Consider the following 16,831-nt stretch of genomic DNA (forward strand, 5'->3'; position numbering starts at 1 on the left):
AGTGTGGTGATGATGATATGTTGATTGTTGGTGGTATTATAAAAATTTAAGGCATAAACGAAACTCCGGTCGTAACCGTAATCTCGCTAAAACAAACAAAACGTAACTTTAAGTTTCTGCAGAAAATCCTGAAGAGTTAAACTGTAGTTTCACTAAAAATAACCCTTGATTATGATATACAATGTTATAAGGATCTTTTAGGCGCTTGAATCGCTTGATTCCGATTTACGGATCAAAAGTTATGGGCATTTTACTAAAAGTGATTTACGCGACAAAAACTGCTACGAATTACGAACTTTGATAATAAAAAAGATCGACTTAATAATGTTCATAAATCATGAAATTTTTACAGAGAGTAGTAAATCGACTTTAAAAACTGTCATAAAAATTTCAAGTGAAAATAATTATTTTTCAATTTTATAAAAATATCGGAGCCGAGACCGCGCGACTAGAAAACTATAGAATCCATAAGCGGAGCCGACGAGGAAAATGAAAACGGACTTAAGACACTTCGAAAAAGGAAACGACCATAATAAGAACAAGGACTTAAAGAAATAATAAGGGTAATATAATTTGAGAGGGTGCATAATAAGTAGCGCGTGAGTGCGAGTCGCCGTAAATTAGAACGGTACCTAACAAAACGAATTTTATTTATGATTATAGATTTCCAAGCGGAACCTAGAGCATCCTTCACCTCAAGATACCCAGGAAAGTTTTCAAACCCTACCTTATGAGAACTGTTGTGTTGTGAATATTTTACAAACTGTGATAAATGCATGAGATTGCTTTAAACGGTTTTACGAAATTGAGATATATTACATTGCTCAATTATTGATAATTTTTGGTATATGTTCATACCGAGTTGAAATGTTATATTTAGACCGAGAGTCGGTCGTAGTAAGTTATAAAAACCCGGAAGTATCCGGAGGAGTTTATATTTGAAAATATTAATGCTAGCGAGTAGTGTGGTACGTATATGATTTAGACCAAGGGTCAGTCGGTAAAAATTGATGAAAACCCGGAAGTATTCCAGATGTGTTTTAATTAAGAATATTAACGCTATAGTAGAGCGTGATGTATAAGTATAAGACCGAGAGTCAGTCGGGATTTTAAGATAAAAACCCGGTGATCATCCCGGTGATATTATAGGACGATTAAAAGTCCATAGTAGTACGTTTTAAAAGGACTCAACGTCCACTTACAAAATACTAAACACCTCAAACTTTTATTAAAATGATTTCCAAAGATCGTATTCCCTCAACTATACTTTATCGTTTGAATAATAAATATCTATTTACTATTCATTTATTATGGGAGAAGTATTCTCCAGTGAATATTTATTTCAGACTCGATTAAATATTAAAGATTATTATATTACTTAAACATATATTAGTTGAGAAATATTATTTCAAATATTCTTTTAAAAGTATAATTATTTGAGGTTTAATTATTCAACGATTAATATTTGATTATTAAGCATTAGTTATTCAATGGTTTAATTATGATTTAAAAATCATAGAACCTGATTCAAAATACTTTTGGATTTTCGGAAAACCATTCGAATAATTTCAGATCGTCGGAGAATATTATCTCGACTTATTTTAAATATTGTGATTATAGTTTCAAAAGAAACTCCCCCTTATATAACAAATATGTTGACAATGGTCAACTCACATCCTTAGTACTTCCTCCGGAAATTCTCGAAAGTACATATATAAACGTACAAATCAAAGTGTACCTATCAACAAACAATATGCTTGGGGAACAATATAAGTTCCAGATTTATGATGAGATTCTTACAAGGACAAGGAGGGGTAGACTCCAGTACTTCGTGGACTGGGGAGACTACCAATTTACTACCACATGAGAAGGTATATTATATACTGATGAACATGTGGAGTATGCGTACCTGAGAGGGATGGACGCAAAATCGTGTCTTGAGAGGGATAGACACGAAGTGTGTACCTGAGAGGGATGGACACAAAAAAAGCCCAAATGCGGCCAGGGTGATAACTGATAATAAAAGGGAATCGTCCATCTACATGTAGAAAAGGTTACTATTTCCGTAGTACGACTGATCATCGTATATGGTGGCTCCAGTGAATTTCCTATTCTTCCAATTGGAATTGTGATGCAATACCGTAACCCAAGCCTAGGTGCTGGGTTTACCATTAAGGTATTCGCAGGATAATAAAATCCACTAGAGAATTGTTTTCAAAAGAAGGTGTGTATCACCAATGAAAACTATTTTTGAATAAAACATAAACATCATATATGACGTTTTACTTGAGTTTATCATACAGTCATTTTCACACTGTACATTATTATGCTGGGCATTATAGCTCACTCTTGCTTTTTTTTAAATGACACAACACAACAGATAACCAGCATGCCGGTGTAAGACTTAGTCGCTTGCAGTCATGGGGAGAATCACTGGCAGCTTTGTCTCAAGTGGGCCAGAGTATCAGATAGGTATAAGATATCAGTCGTAATTATTGTAACTTCATGTAGAGGTTATGAATAATTATTTGAGATCCTGTAAAGTATATTTGAGTTCTAATAATAGATGATACTTGTTGTACGTCGTTTCTAAGGCTATAACTTGTGAGTGTGTGAGATTGGGGGTCTGTGATATGAAATTATTAGATTATTGAGTTAATGCAGGTTACACATGATTGAAGGATTGTGTGACGACCCAGATTCCTGACCCCGGATTTGGGGGCGTTACAGAGGGACAGGGTGAAAATTAAAGAAGCCCTAAGAATAAGGATGGTGAGCATAGTGTACCCAAACCAAGCCACACCACAGTTTCCCAACAAACTGTGGTTGTTAATAAGGACAAAAGCTCAACTCTAGTTTCATGACTTTCATCCTCCCAAAAGGATGTAACTATTGAAACAAGCTCTCAACCAGGAGCACAGAACAAAAGGGGTAGGGACACAAGTTCACCACAAACTTACACAAGAAAGAAGAAAACTAAAACCCTTGGGGATGCACAGGGTACACACATAGTGCAAACTCGAGTTAAAGACCCAGTCACTGCACCATCTCATAGTCAAATTGATGTGGCTCCAACAAATATGGAGTCACAGCCAAAATCTGTACAAATTGAAACACCTCAAACACCAAATTCTCCCACACACTCTTTGGATGTTGACATGATTCAAACATCTCAACCATATTCTCCATCTTTAACTCTGTTAAAGAAACCAAAAATCCATGCAAGTGAGCATCATCTTCTAGATGATTTGTTGGCTCACTTGTCATTTCTTTCTGAGACTGTTGAGACATCTGTGCCAAAATTTTCATCAATCTGCACAGAGTCTACAATAGTCTCCACTCCACACTCATTTATTTCTACTCACTTGATGGATATTGTTCATCCGTCGAGTAGTGATAGTATCCCGACGGATGTGCCTAACAGCAGTCATCCGTCAGATAGTCAAATTACTAACCCGATGGATATTTATCATTCGTCGGGTGTCTCTGCACAACTCCAAAGCTCAACTATAGTTACAAGTGTAGATGACTTAGTAATTGTGCAATCACTATTAGGATTGAGGGAAAGTAGTGACTTGAGTGAGAGTCTGGGTTGCTCCCAGGAAAAAGGAGAGGAAAAGAGTGATCCAATCCATTTCTTCAAGACTGGCAAAAGCGAGTGTGAGGAGTCCCACCTTAGATGGTGAAGGTGGGGGTGTGAGGGTGGGGAGCCAAGGTGAGACCTTGATGCAAGAAAAGAGAGAAAATGAGAAAAATGCAGGTACTGGAGATATAAGGGTGGATGTCATTGTAAGTGAGTTAATGATTATCCAGGATGCAGACAGGGAGGGACTATCTCAGCAAACTCAAGTTGTTATAGATTCTCCCTCCTTGGATGCTGAGACATTTACTCACCATATTCCAGCATATCAACTTCTAGCTGGACAGGGCAATGACAATGCAGAAAGAATGTTTAATTTGGTGCACCCCATACAGTCCATGCAAAGAGCTAAGGATGCCATCACAACTTTGTCCTCAACAGCTGGTGATGTTGATTATGAGACTGGTGGTTCAGAAGAATTCTTTGGAGGTGAGGGTGGAGATAGTGAAGAAGAGCCATTGGACATATGGGGAGAAGTAGGCCATAGTTCCAGATCAAGCTTACCATCATGGGCCTTCTTCAAAAAATGTGATGATCGCCATTTCAAGACCATACTCATCCAACTTATCCGCCAAACACAGTCTGCACTTCAATCAACCACAAATGCTAGCACCAAGAAGCTTCTGCAAGCACATCTTGCTTCTCTCCAACTACAGCAAATCTCAGGCTACCAACAAAGTCAAAATGTCTCCCTCATCAAAAATGAAATTGAACAACTTAAGAAAGACATCTATGATAAGTTGGAAGATAGACTTCCAGAGACAACAATGATAGACATCAAAAGACAGTTCAGGAAAAACTCTGATCTTGCAACCAAGGTGGATTCCTTGGACAAAAGAATGGTTGTTATGGAAGCTTCTCTTACAACAATCCATCTACACCAAGCTCAACAAACAGACTTGCTTCAGAAGCTGGTGGCTGCACAGCCTCCTCCCTTTTTGCTGATAACAAAAAGGGGGAGAAAGAGAGTTCTAGGAGTGAAGGGGGGCAAAAAGTTCTTAAAATTCAAGTGAGTAAAGCAATTGTGCCAACAATTGCTTTTACAAAGCCACCGGCTAAAGATAACATTGATCTGATAAATGAAGTAGCAGCCACTTTGAGAGCAGTTGAGAAGAAGCAGTTGAGTCCAATCAACTGGGAGAAAATTGATGAGGATATTCAAAAGAAATTTGGTCTAGCAAAGAAGCCAGAAAAATCAGTCATTCATCACTCTCAAGTCAGGCAAATTTCTGTGAATGATATGAGCATGAACTATCTGGAGAGAGGCCAGTCATCCTACATCAAATCCCCAAAGGCAGATCTAATCATGAATCCAAAGGTGAACTACCCAAAGTCTTCACTCAAGAACCCTTTGGACATAGTGTATGAAACACCAAAGCCTGATGAGAAGAAGCTGTTGGCCAAGTCTATAGCATTCTACAAAGATCCTGCAGATTCAGCTCTAAAAGGGATAATTGCCAAGTTTTTCAGAAATGGTAAGGAAATTTGTGTGGTGGCTGGACACCCTCAATTTGTTGAAGCAAAAAGGGAAGAAAAGGCAATATTAAAGCAAGAAAAGAAGCAAGCTGCTCTAGATGCTAAAAAGCTCAAACAAAAGAAGGAGCAAGCTGCTATATTGGCCAAGTTGCAAGTTGTGAAACCCACACAACAAATTCCTGAACAACCATCTAAAAACCACTGAATCTAAAGATCAGAAAATGCAAGAAGCACCTCAAAAGAAAAGAAAATTCAGATATAAGCTTCCTTCTAAGAGAAAATTGAATTTCAGTGATGAGGAGATGGAAGACTACTTTCTCAAAGAGTCTACTTTTACAACAACTCAAACATCCATGCCCTGTTTGCACATGAAGAATTCAAGATAGATCCATTCAAGAATTTCTATGGTGAACCTATCATTCCAAAGGATGAGCCAATAGACTGGGATAGTCTACCAATTCCTAAACTAAATATACCTCATTTTATGAAGCTAAAGAAATCAAAGACCAGAGCAGTCAAGAAAGTGAAGCCCTCAACTCTCAGATCCAAGTCCCTAACCAAAGCTCAAACCAAAGTCAACAAGGGAGATATCATGTACATCTGTGACATCAAGGAATTCTATGATCTAAACCTCTATATAGATGAACTGGAAGAAGTTAGAGGGATTGATGCTTACAGGAATCTACCTGAAAGGCTAGTATTCAAGTACAAGGCAGGAAAAGAGATGACATGGCCACTTCATAGGATTCTTTAAGAGAGCCAATCTATACTGATAAAAGTCTATTCATCTTTCAAGAAGAACTTTGGATTCAATGTGACAGCTAGAAGACTAGTTCTAAAGAAGATTGAAGAACTGAGGAGTATTAGAGCCAAAGATGCACTCCCAAAGACTTTAACTATTCCTTACACAGAAAGTAGAGTGCATATAAGGCCCTACTGGCTGATAGAATTCTTGGATGATAAGGGAGTTAGAAGATTCTTCAGACTAGAGGACCAGCTGAGCATCTCTAGCAATGAGACTCCACTGGAAATGCAAGAAATGCTAGATCTGTCAGAAGCTGATGAACTTGAATTCCACAGACAGCTCCAAAATCAGATAAAAGAAAATAACAGGAAGCTTGGAAAGAAATCCAGACCATCAAGGAAATAGATCAATCTGCTCAGACTAGAGTAGCACCTTGAAAATGACTGTGAGCAAATCTTTGTACACTTTGTCTTGTAAATTCTTCAGTAAATATTGCAGCACTTTTTAGTTTTATCTACTTCCTTTTAAATTTGTATTTTTAGGGTGTTTTGTTATCATCGAGTTTCTCTTAATTTATGGCTATAATTCTAGTAGGCATAAATTGGGGGAGATTGTTGGGAATATATTGTGAACTTGATGATTACATTAACAAAACACCTTAGTAGATTTAACTTAGTGAAATTTGTAGCACTCGAAGGATGATCAAATATAGTCCCGACGGATGACTCAAATATAGTCCCGACGGATGATGATTTGACATCCATCGAGTGAGTAGCATATGTAATAATAAGTCTTGTAGCACATTTCTACAAACAACTTTGTATAGATTCTGTAGTAGCATATGAGTCATACTGACTATTATTAGATATGCAGAATAGGTTAATTAATTGTAAATATAAGATGTCTTGTAATTTTGCATAAGTGAAATGAAGTCAAGTGTCAAATAGCTACCCGACGGATGATTAACAAAGCTACCCGACGGATGATCAACAAGGCAACCCGACGGATAACAAGCATGTACCCGGCGGATGATCAATTCAAACATCTGTTGACAGTGACAACACAGTCACATGTGTTGGGTGTTTGCAAAAGGAATGTGGAAGCCTATTTAACAGGAAATGAAGAACAAAGAAGTATTATCATTTCCATGCAAGATTAAGAAGATTTTCAAAGATGCTGGAATAGAGTAGTGAAGCAGCATGGAGTTTGACTTGATAGTTTTGTTTTATTATCCTGTCTTATTACCATGTAAACTTGGTGATATATAAACCAAGTGTAACTAGTAGAACAAATAACTAAGAAAACACTTTTAGAAGAGAAATAGAAAAAGCTGTAACTGTAAGAATTTCTCTGTAGTTTGTTTGTTCACTTGTAAAGCAGTTGCTAGACAATTTGTTCTTCACAGAGTTCTTAATTCGATATATATATATATATATATATATATATATATATATCTGGTGGATACTTTCAAATCCACCAGAAAGTTTTAAAGACTCGTGTTTTTATTACTTTGTATTTTTGATTTATTTAACTTGTGATTTCGCACCTTGTAAATCAAAACACTTATATATATAGTTTGAGTTAGAACATTTTATAGTTCAAGAAAAAGTTTACTAGAATTATATTAAACCCCCCCTTCTGTAATTCTTGCTGCATTGTTAGGGACTAACAAATATTGTCTTCAATAAAGGCATGGTTGTTCAAATAAATTTAAATGAAGGACTTAGGTGAAGCAGCATACATCCTTGGGATCAAATTTATAAGGGATCGTAAGAAAAGGATGTTGGCTTTATCTCAAGAGCCCTACATAGATGAGGTATTATCTCGTTTTAACATGCAGGACTCCAAGAAGGGTAATTTACCTTTCAGGCATGGATTTTCTCTATCAAAGAGTCAGTGTCCTTTGACACCTAAGGAGATAGAGAACATGAAGGCAGTTTTTTATGTATCGGCATGTGGAAGCCTAATGTATGCTATGTTATGTACGAGACCTGATATCTGTTTTGCTGTGGGCATGGTTAGAAGATACCAGTTAAACCCAGGACAGGAACATTGGAGAGCAGTAAAAATAATACTCAAGTACTTGCGTAGAACTAAAGAGTATATATTTTAGTTTACAAGTCCTCGGATTTGTTGCATCTGGGATATACCGATTCAGATTTCCAAACAGATAAGGTTAAGAGAAAGTCCACCTCGGGATGTGTTTTACTTTGGGAGGTGGAGCCGTAATATGGAGGAGTGTGGAGCAGAAATGCATTGTAGACTCAACCATGAAAGCCGAGTATATGGTAGCCTCTGAGGCAACCAAAGAGGCTATATGGTTCTGAAACTTCCTGCTAGATTTGGATGTAGTTCCTAATTTACCATGACAAATCATGATTTATTGTGATAATACTGGTGTTGTGGCGAATACCAAGGAGCCACGGGCCCATAAGGTAGCGAAACACATAGAGCGTAACTATCACCTCATACGACAGTTCGTTAAGCGAGGAGATATTATTGTGGCTGATATAGCGTCAAAGGATAATCGGGCAGATCCTTTCACGAAGAGCTTACCAGCTAAGGCTTTTCAGGAGCACGTGGAAGCGATAGGAGTCAGACACTTGGTCACATAGTTATATAGTTAGTAGTGGATTGATTGTAATAAACACTGATATACTCAAAGAATAGCTTGAATATAAGTGGGATATTGTTAGGGTTTATACTGAACTATTCGTTTGAAGTATATACTATTATAATAATTATTTAGAATCTTGAATGCATGTTTTCACATTGTTTGTATATTATATATTATAGACAATCTAGTATTAAATGGGATAACAGAAGATTAGATTGTCAAGCTCCTTATATAATATAATAAAGGTTCACAGTCTAAGTGGTGTTAGACAAACCACTGGAAGGGCTGAAGTATTATTTAGAAATAGTATATATTTACTATCGAATAATGCTTGTATACTTTGTACATATTGAAAGGGATCAAAATAGTAGAATAATTTTCTCTTTTGTTCAGACAATAAAGAAGAACTAAGATTCTACGATATTGTTGATGGGGGAATCTGGTAACAACAAAGTTTGAGGTTTTTCACCGGAATTAAGATCTATGACAGTGGTTCTTCGCCAGAAAATCAAGTGGTGTTTGGTGGTTTGTGGTTATTTTAGGCTGAGATTGATCAGAGTAAGTGGTGGCTCCTTTATCAGCTCTCAACTTCTTACCCCTCTCAATGTGCCTACGTACCCTTTATATAGGGATCAAGCCTGACATAGTTCTTGGGGAACAAGAAATATAATGGGCTTAGACTTCTTATTCCTAGGTCCGGTAGAAGCCCATCCAGAATCCATCTTCCGCTAGCTTTAGGAATGTCCAACTATGAGGCCCAACAGCGAAGGCCCAAGGCTCGTCCGTAATCGTAGGACTTCACGGACAATGCATCTCCCTACGCAAGAATAACACTCCACTACAACTATCTCCCTTGATTTACGGACGCAGGTATAGCCACGGTTCACCCCAAATGTCGGACGCGTCCCTGTCCCCCGAATGAGGATAACCCACCAGATAACAGGACAGGTGATCCCAAGCTCTTGGGTGCAAAGTGCAGGATGACTCCAAAATTCTCCAACAAGGACACCCGTTGAATACAAGAACAGAGTTCTAAAGCACACATAACATTAACCCCACATCCCCAACGAGGACACCCGTTGAATACAGGAGGAGGCCTTCAATCATCAGGCATACCCCTGGAGGCCTTCAAGCTTTTCATGGACATCCCCCTCCTTGACCGTCTTAAGGAGGGAATTCTTTAACAAGTACCTGCAACAAATATGTTAGTAGAAATAATCATCCATTGCGCCCTTCTAAGCATGTTTTTCCCTGCTTTATCCTCATGAGGATGCACTAATCAAACACAGGACGCGTCCTAAGAGATTGGGCGCGTCCTCACCTTCGTGAAGCCTGTATTATTTCCTCAACAACTACCTCTCACATCATTCCACAGTGATAGGACGCGCCCTAAGCATGACTAGCGCGTCCTAAAGCCTCAATTGCCAAAAGACCACAATTGTCAGATACTTTCACCATGGTGGACGCGTCCTACATCCTTGGACGCGTTATTCAACAGGTAAATGCTTCCAAACCTCCTTACCACAAAATCATCCTTAATAAATACTCCCGCAAATTGTGGACGCGTCCTGCTCACCTAGGCGCGTCCTAACCTTATACAACACAACACCGAGTATAAGTAGTCTGCATTTGACCCGCATTGATCCAATACCAAATTTTGGGTATAACAGATATAATTATTGCTTAGGCCCTTTATATGGATATTGTGATTGACACTTGTATTTAATGCACATGTCTTGATTCATACATTAAGTAATTTATTTTAAATTGCGAATTTATGTATTGGGCAATGATATTATATACAGAGTTGACTATAAAAGGAAACCGTGTCCGAAAAATATTTTCGGGTGATGATGTCCTCTTGAAAGCTCATAAAGATAATTATGCTTTAGTCCTGCAGGCAGATTTATTTTTGCACAATTATAAGGTTGAGTGGATGATCAAGGATAAAAGATATTGATTAAATTAATTGTCAGAAATTAAATTAATTAATGGATATTCGATATCTTAAACATGGGGAATTTCATAAGCAGATAATATGGGAGCCGAATTAAATCACAAATTTACGAAAATAGGAAAGGTAATGCAAATATTAATTCCTTAGTGGATTGAATTAATATTTAATGACATTGGGCATGGCCCAGAATGTCATTTGGAGGCCCGACCTAATTGTCCATGATCCCTACTGTAGCCTATAAATATTCTAATTCTCCTGAAGCTAGATGTGGTGAGAACACGAGAACAAAAAAATGAAATAAGATCCTAGGGTTTGAGAGAGGCAGCCATTTTTCTCAAGGATCCAGTTAGGGTTTTGGATTTTCGGAGCTTTAAGGAGAGGTACACCTTGGGAGATCGAAGCCCACACTTCGTCCAAGGAGAGTCAGGGAATACAGTAGAAGACGTGGATTTGAATCGCTAACGGCCAACCCTGTACTATACTTGTAGGAGCCCTAACGGCCAACCCTGTACTATACTTGGATGTTCTCAATGAATTCTGGAACATTATTTTCTTCACACCAATATAGATGATAATCAAACATTTTTCATGATGGTAACTTGCACAATCAATGGTGTGGTTGTGGAGTTTAATGCAACTAACATAAACAAGGCACTGGGCATCTCTATAGAAAGAATGGGTATAGCTCCTAGCTCAGAGGAACTTTCTGAGTTCATAAGATTTATCAATTACAGTGATAAAGTTGATTTGTCCAGGCTCAATAAGAAGTATTTAAGGAAAAAATAGAGCTTTGTATTTGACACTATTATCAGGGCATTCACATGCAGGAAGACGGGTTATGACAATATTTCAAGTGTGGTCCAGAAGCTGGTGTACTCAATGGCATATGACAAATACTTTAATGTTCGAAGTCTGATTCTTGGAGAGCTAAGCACAAGGCTGACCATGCATTTGGTCAGTAGAGGTAAAGAAATATTATATCCTAGATTTATTATGTTTACTTTAAATCATAAAGTGAATGATATACATTTACTTGAAGGAATAGATGTAAGTCAAATAAGCATTTGTAAGTCAGTGTCCAAAATTCTATTTGGATCACTAAATACAAAAAATCGGGTAAAGGTAAGCCTAAATGTCACTGACTTTATGTGGGAGATGTTTAGAACTTATCTTTACCCCATGCCTGACATGAGGAGTAGTACAATATCTAGTACAGCTATGACGTCTAGTCCTGTAGCAACACAAATGCAGGAACACCTACAGGAGCCTACCACAACTGAAATCCACTCCAATTCAATAGGAGTTTTTTCATGCAGGAACAAATCCCCTCCAATTCAATAGGAGTTTTTTCATGCAGGAACAAATCCCCTAAAAAACCTAGCTGAAATTGTACTAAAAATTGAAACTAGGAGCCCAATTTCCAATGATCCACTTAATGGGGAGGCAAGTACAATAGCACATTCAAGTGCCAGTTTGCAAGAAGAACAAGAGTTTGAGGTCATGGTACATAACAGTGCCTGGTCAACTCCCATCTAATTCAAATGGAGGATCACTCTCAAAGTGATCAACATACTGTCATAACCATAGTTCCCACTGTGATTCAAAATATGACATTTGTATCATGTACACCATCCACCTCAACCACTATACAGCCAAACACTGAACAAACTCCCAATTCTACCCAACATACATATCTTCTTACCACTTGGCTTTAAGATACACAGGCTCAACCGCAAACTGTAGACGAAATGCTTCTAGACCAGATAGAAGGGTTTGTAGATATAACTCAACAACTACTCACATCTGATATGTCAAACCAGGACTACCAAGCAATTCTTCTTAATTACAGAGAGGAAGTTGAAGACCAATACCAAAAAATTGTTGATGCAGCTGAGAGAGATGGAAATATGGATGATTGGTTATCTAAATCTTTCACTATTGATATGAAGGAAGCTCTCTCAAGGTTCAGGGAAGACTACATCATAATTCTTGACAGCAATGCTAAAGAGCTTATATCACAACAAGTTTATGATGATGTCACAGAGATTCACAAAGCTCAACTAAAGTCATTCAACTTCATTGGTAAAGCCTTAGAGAAAATACTGGACATACATCAATAACAAGTCAAGCACATGGTGAATGCTAAAATTGATGAGATTCTGCCAAGTCAAAGGGAAATCAAGAACAATTTTAGCAAATTTGTGGATAAGGTGGCCAAACCAGATCTCACATCTATGGAAGTCGGTGTTAAGCAACTAAATGAGTCCTTTGTGACCATTCATACGATTATCCAGAATCAAATTTCTCAAAATAATGACAACAAGGTCAAACTGGAAAAACTTTATAAGTCCAGGTATGAACCATCTGCCTTAATGATGGAAGAGATTAGAAGAGTGGTCCAAGAATCTTTTTAAGGAGTATCTACAAGTTAATTGCCTTCTTCATCTACTTCATTTGATCAAATTCAATCTCTCCAAAATCAAGTGGTTGAGCTTACAACCTCCAACAATTCTCTTGTCTCTAAGGTCACTAAACTCACATCATTGGTCCAGAGTCAACAGAGTGACATCAAAATATTGATAGACTCCCAAAATTACTATTAGATGCAGATAAAGGTGTCACTGGGAGTTATCATGGGTGCACTCAAAGTACCTCTTCAAGAAACACCACAAGTTGTTAGGACATAGATCCCCCAGGATTTTCATATTTTTGCTACCAAACCTAGAGGGAGATGGAGTCCAAGCTAAAACCTACTAGTCAAAATACAGATGTTGGAATGAAGGAGAGAATAATGATGCCAGTTGAAGGTCCTTTTTATGACAAAGAGTTTGGTGACTTTATGCAAGGCCTGGGAGTCTCAGTGAATCTAAACCATCACACTTACAAGAAAGTTGCAACAACAATGTGAACTTCTTGAAAGTGGTACTAGTCATCAGACAGATTTTGAAGGAAAAAAGAGTTGTGGTTAACATAAATGATTCTGGAGTTGACAAATGTATGCAAGTCTCACTAGCATTTCTCAAATCAAAGAGAGCGTCAGAACTGGACATCTTTATAAACAAAGTCAAAGTGATGATCATTTAGGACACTTAATTACTTTGGGAACTCAAATCAGGCCAAGAAGAAGCTTTTCATGAGGCATATCTTAAACCTAACAAAGGAGTGGCCTACATTTGTCCAATTACCAAGAAATGCATACACTTTTTAATACCAAAGTACTGTGTGATGAAGAATAAGAAGACCATGATGATCACTGAGACATGCTTGAAAACCAAGAAGATCAAGTCTGATGAGGACCTTGAGATGATATCTATTCTATCAAGATATGTGAACAATGTTAATGCCCTCCTACCAAAAACTGATATAAACATAAAAGATATTGATCAATATGATGATGATGATGATGAGTATAAGAAAAGCGAACCTAAATCTTTTGGCTCAAATCCTAGTTAATCTAGTAAAGGTAGAGGCAGTCAGAAAGAGGCTTCTCAGAAAAAAGATGAGAAGAAAGGTGGTGATAAAGATGGAGAGAGTAAGAAGAGTGGAAGAGATGATAAAGATACAAAAAAAAACCAATAAGCCAAGCATCTAAAACTCCACAAACCTCAACCCAAATCCCTAGCCAAACACAAACTCAAAACATCCAAACCCTCAAGCCTATATATCTTTACAAACCTACAGCCAACTCTCTACTTAAAATACCTATCCTAGCCAATCATACCTCCTTGAAGATACTGATCAAACCCCCATCATACTTACCACCAATCAAAACTCATGTCAAGTCTACTAGGAGATAATGAAAGAAAATAGAAATTAAAATGGGTGCTCTTTGGAACTGCTTTAATCAAGATGACTTTCTACCAATTTTTGATGAAATGTCAGATGATGATTACAACAATCAACTAGCTGAAAAAAATAGTAAAGTCTGTGTAGAAACTCTGGGAGGGGTGAAAATTTATTTTAAAGATGGCACATTCAACTTGGTCAACAAATAAGTGATTGAAAATTACTCTACAGTAGAGCTTGAAAGATTGATTAGTTTGATGAATGGGAATGAAGCATTTACAAAAATGAGGAAGGTTGAAATGGCTAGAAGATTGAGAGAAAGAGATGAAAGGCATGCAAGTAAGAAGGCTAAGAAGGAGGCATATGCCATCAAATAGGCTAAGGATATAGATGTTTGAGAAGAGGTCAAATGAACTAAAAGCCAAAGGGTTGAGTAAAGTTTCTCAATATGGTGTATTTTTGAATATCAAGACTCATAGATTATCAAGGTACAGGATAAAATATCTTGACAGTTACTCAGTAAATGAATGGTTAAAACTGGTGGAAGCTCTAAGAGGGACTGAAATAATTGAAGAACTTTTATATCTTGTCGAGCTCAAGAATTTGATTAGAGAACAATCAAGATTTGAAAAGTTTAGTTGATCTTTAAATTCAATTCTCAGTGTAACTACAAGATGCCTCTCATGTATAAAACCTGGACTTTGTCAATCTATTAGTTTCTTTTTAAATTTTAGCTTTGGGTTAGTCTTGTTATCAGGCATGAATTTGTGACACGTAATATTCTCACAAATTGGGGGAGATTGTTGTGCAAGACATACATGCACATAACAAGACTAAGTCACCATGACAACCCTAAGATTTAGTTATATGATAATATTCTGTATTTTATAATTGTATCTCTTGAGTCTGTAAAAATGTTAAGGAGATTAAACTGGAAGATTTTTCTATGAACAACCATCAAGCTAAGGAATAAACTCTGAAAGAAGATCAATTCTAATCTTGCCTCGGAGAGAAGTATAGAAGTTTGGAATTGAATAATGTTGTTTTTGAAAAAATGTTCTATGTCACATATCGTAAGTCACAGATCAAGATGAACGGGGATATCTATCGATAAGTCAGAATAACTTATAGAGAAGTCACTTTACTTGTAGAGATATCATTATATTTATAGAGAAGTCATTCTACTTGTAGAGATGTCATTCTACTTGTAGAGAAGTCCAAGGCATGTAGAGAAGTGGAGATATCGACAAGTCAAAACTGCATGTAGAGAAATGGAGATATCGACAAGTCAAAACTGCATGTAGAGAAGTGGACATATCGACAAGTCATAATACTTATATAGAAGTAGAGATATCGATAAGTCATTATACATATCAATATGTGACTTCTCTATACAGTAAAATAGATCTAGATAACAGCTCAAAACTTAGATTAATGACGACTTGAAGATTCAAAATTATCAGTCAACAAACTATTTTATCACTGAAACGGAAATTCTACAAATGTAGCTTGAAGTATGCAAGATCAAGAGCCAAGATGGACTAGACAAAGGAGGGTCACAGACTTGTTAGATTGTATGCAGATTTGTTTCACTTAAAGTGGAAATAGTAAAAAGGGCTTTAGTAAATATGTTAGTCCATTTTAGTGCATTTTCTGTAAACTGTGCATATTGATCTATAAAATATGTCACGGGGCCTTTATTTAGAAATAACAAAATAGATCTAGAAATCTTGTATTCTCTCAAGAGAAGTAGTTGAGTTCTTATTATTCAAGAACACAGATGTGTAGCACAACAAATTTGATTTAAATATAAATCAAGTGAGTTTAAATTGCTTGTGTCTTTTACATTAAGTTATTTATCACTACAAGTTTACATCTAACTGTTGAAGTTCCAAAGCCAAAACACAATCTGATTTCAAGATAGTAAAATCAAAGAAAATCAAGAAAACACATTTATCACCCCATATGTGTTGAACTTCATACCTAACACTTATCCACAAAAACTCCAACTCATAAGATTTACATGTTCTTCACAAAATATGCGAGACTTGATCCCTTTAAGTACGGGATACGTAGACAAATTGAAAAATATGAAAGTCGAAGCCATTATCATTTTTTTGATCTCAGTCATCAGACCCACCACAAAACACAAAACCATCACAAACCTATTTCTTTTCGGTAGTGGACCATCATCGCATATCTTAAATCTGACAAATAACTTTAAATTTTATTATTAACAAATTCCTCTATTATCACAAATTAAGGTAGACTAATAACTAGGACTTGCACTAGTTTTTATTTCCATGCTTACTTGATTATGTATGTCCGTTGAATTACGATTTTCAAGCTCTTACGATCTTTACTTTTAATCCTATGTTAACTAACTGACGTATCTAATACCTTACAGTATGTATTAATGAGTGGCATTTTTAGGATCATATTATAACCTAATACTCTTGTTTTTTTTTTAAAAAATCTGGGTCGAGTTCCAACTCTACTTTGATTTCATGTCTAAAATTTTAATTTATTTAAAATTGATCTCATTTGGATCTTATATAGCATTCTAAAATTCTCCCTAATTCGAAAGTTATTTTGCAATCAAATAGTTAC

Source organism: Apium graveolens, chromosome 3 (genome assembly GCF_009905375.1).
Source record: "Apium graveolens cultivar Ventura chromosome 3, ASM990537v1, whole genome shotgun sequence".
Taxonomy (NCBI): Eukaryota; Viridiplantae; Streptophyta; class Magnoliopsida; order Apiales; family Apiaceae; genus Apium; species Apium graveolens.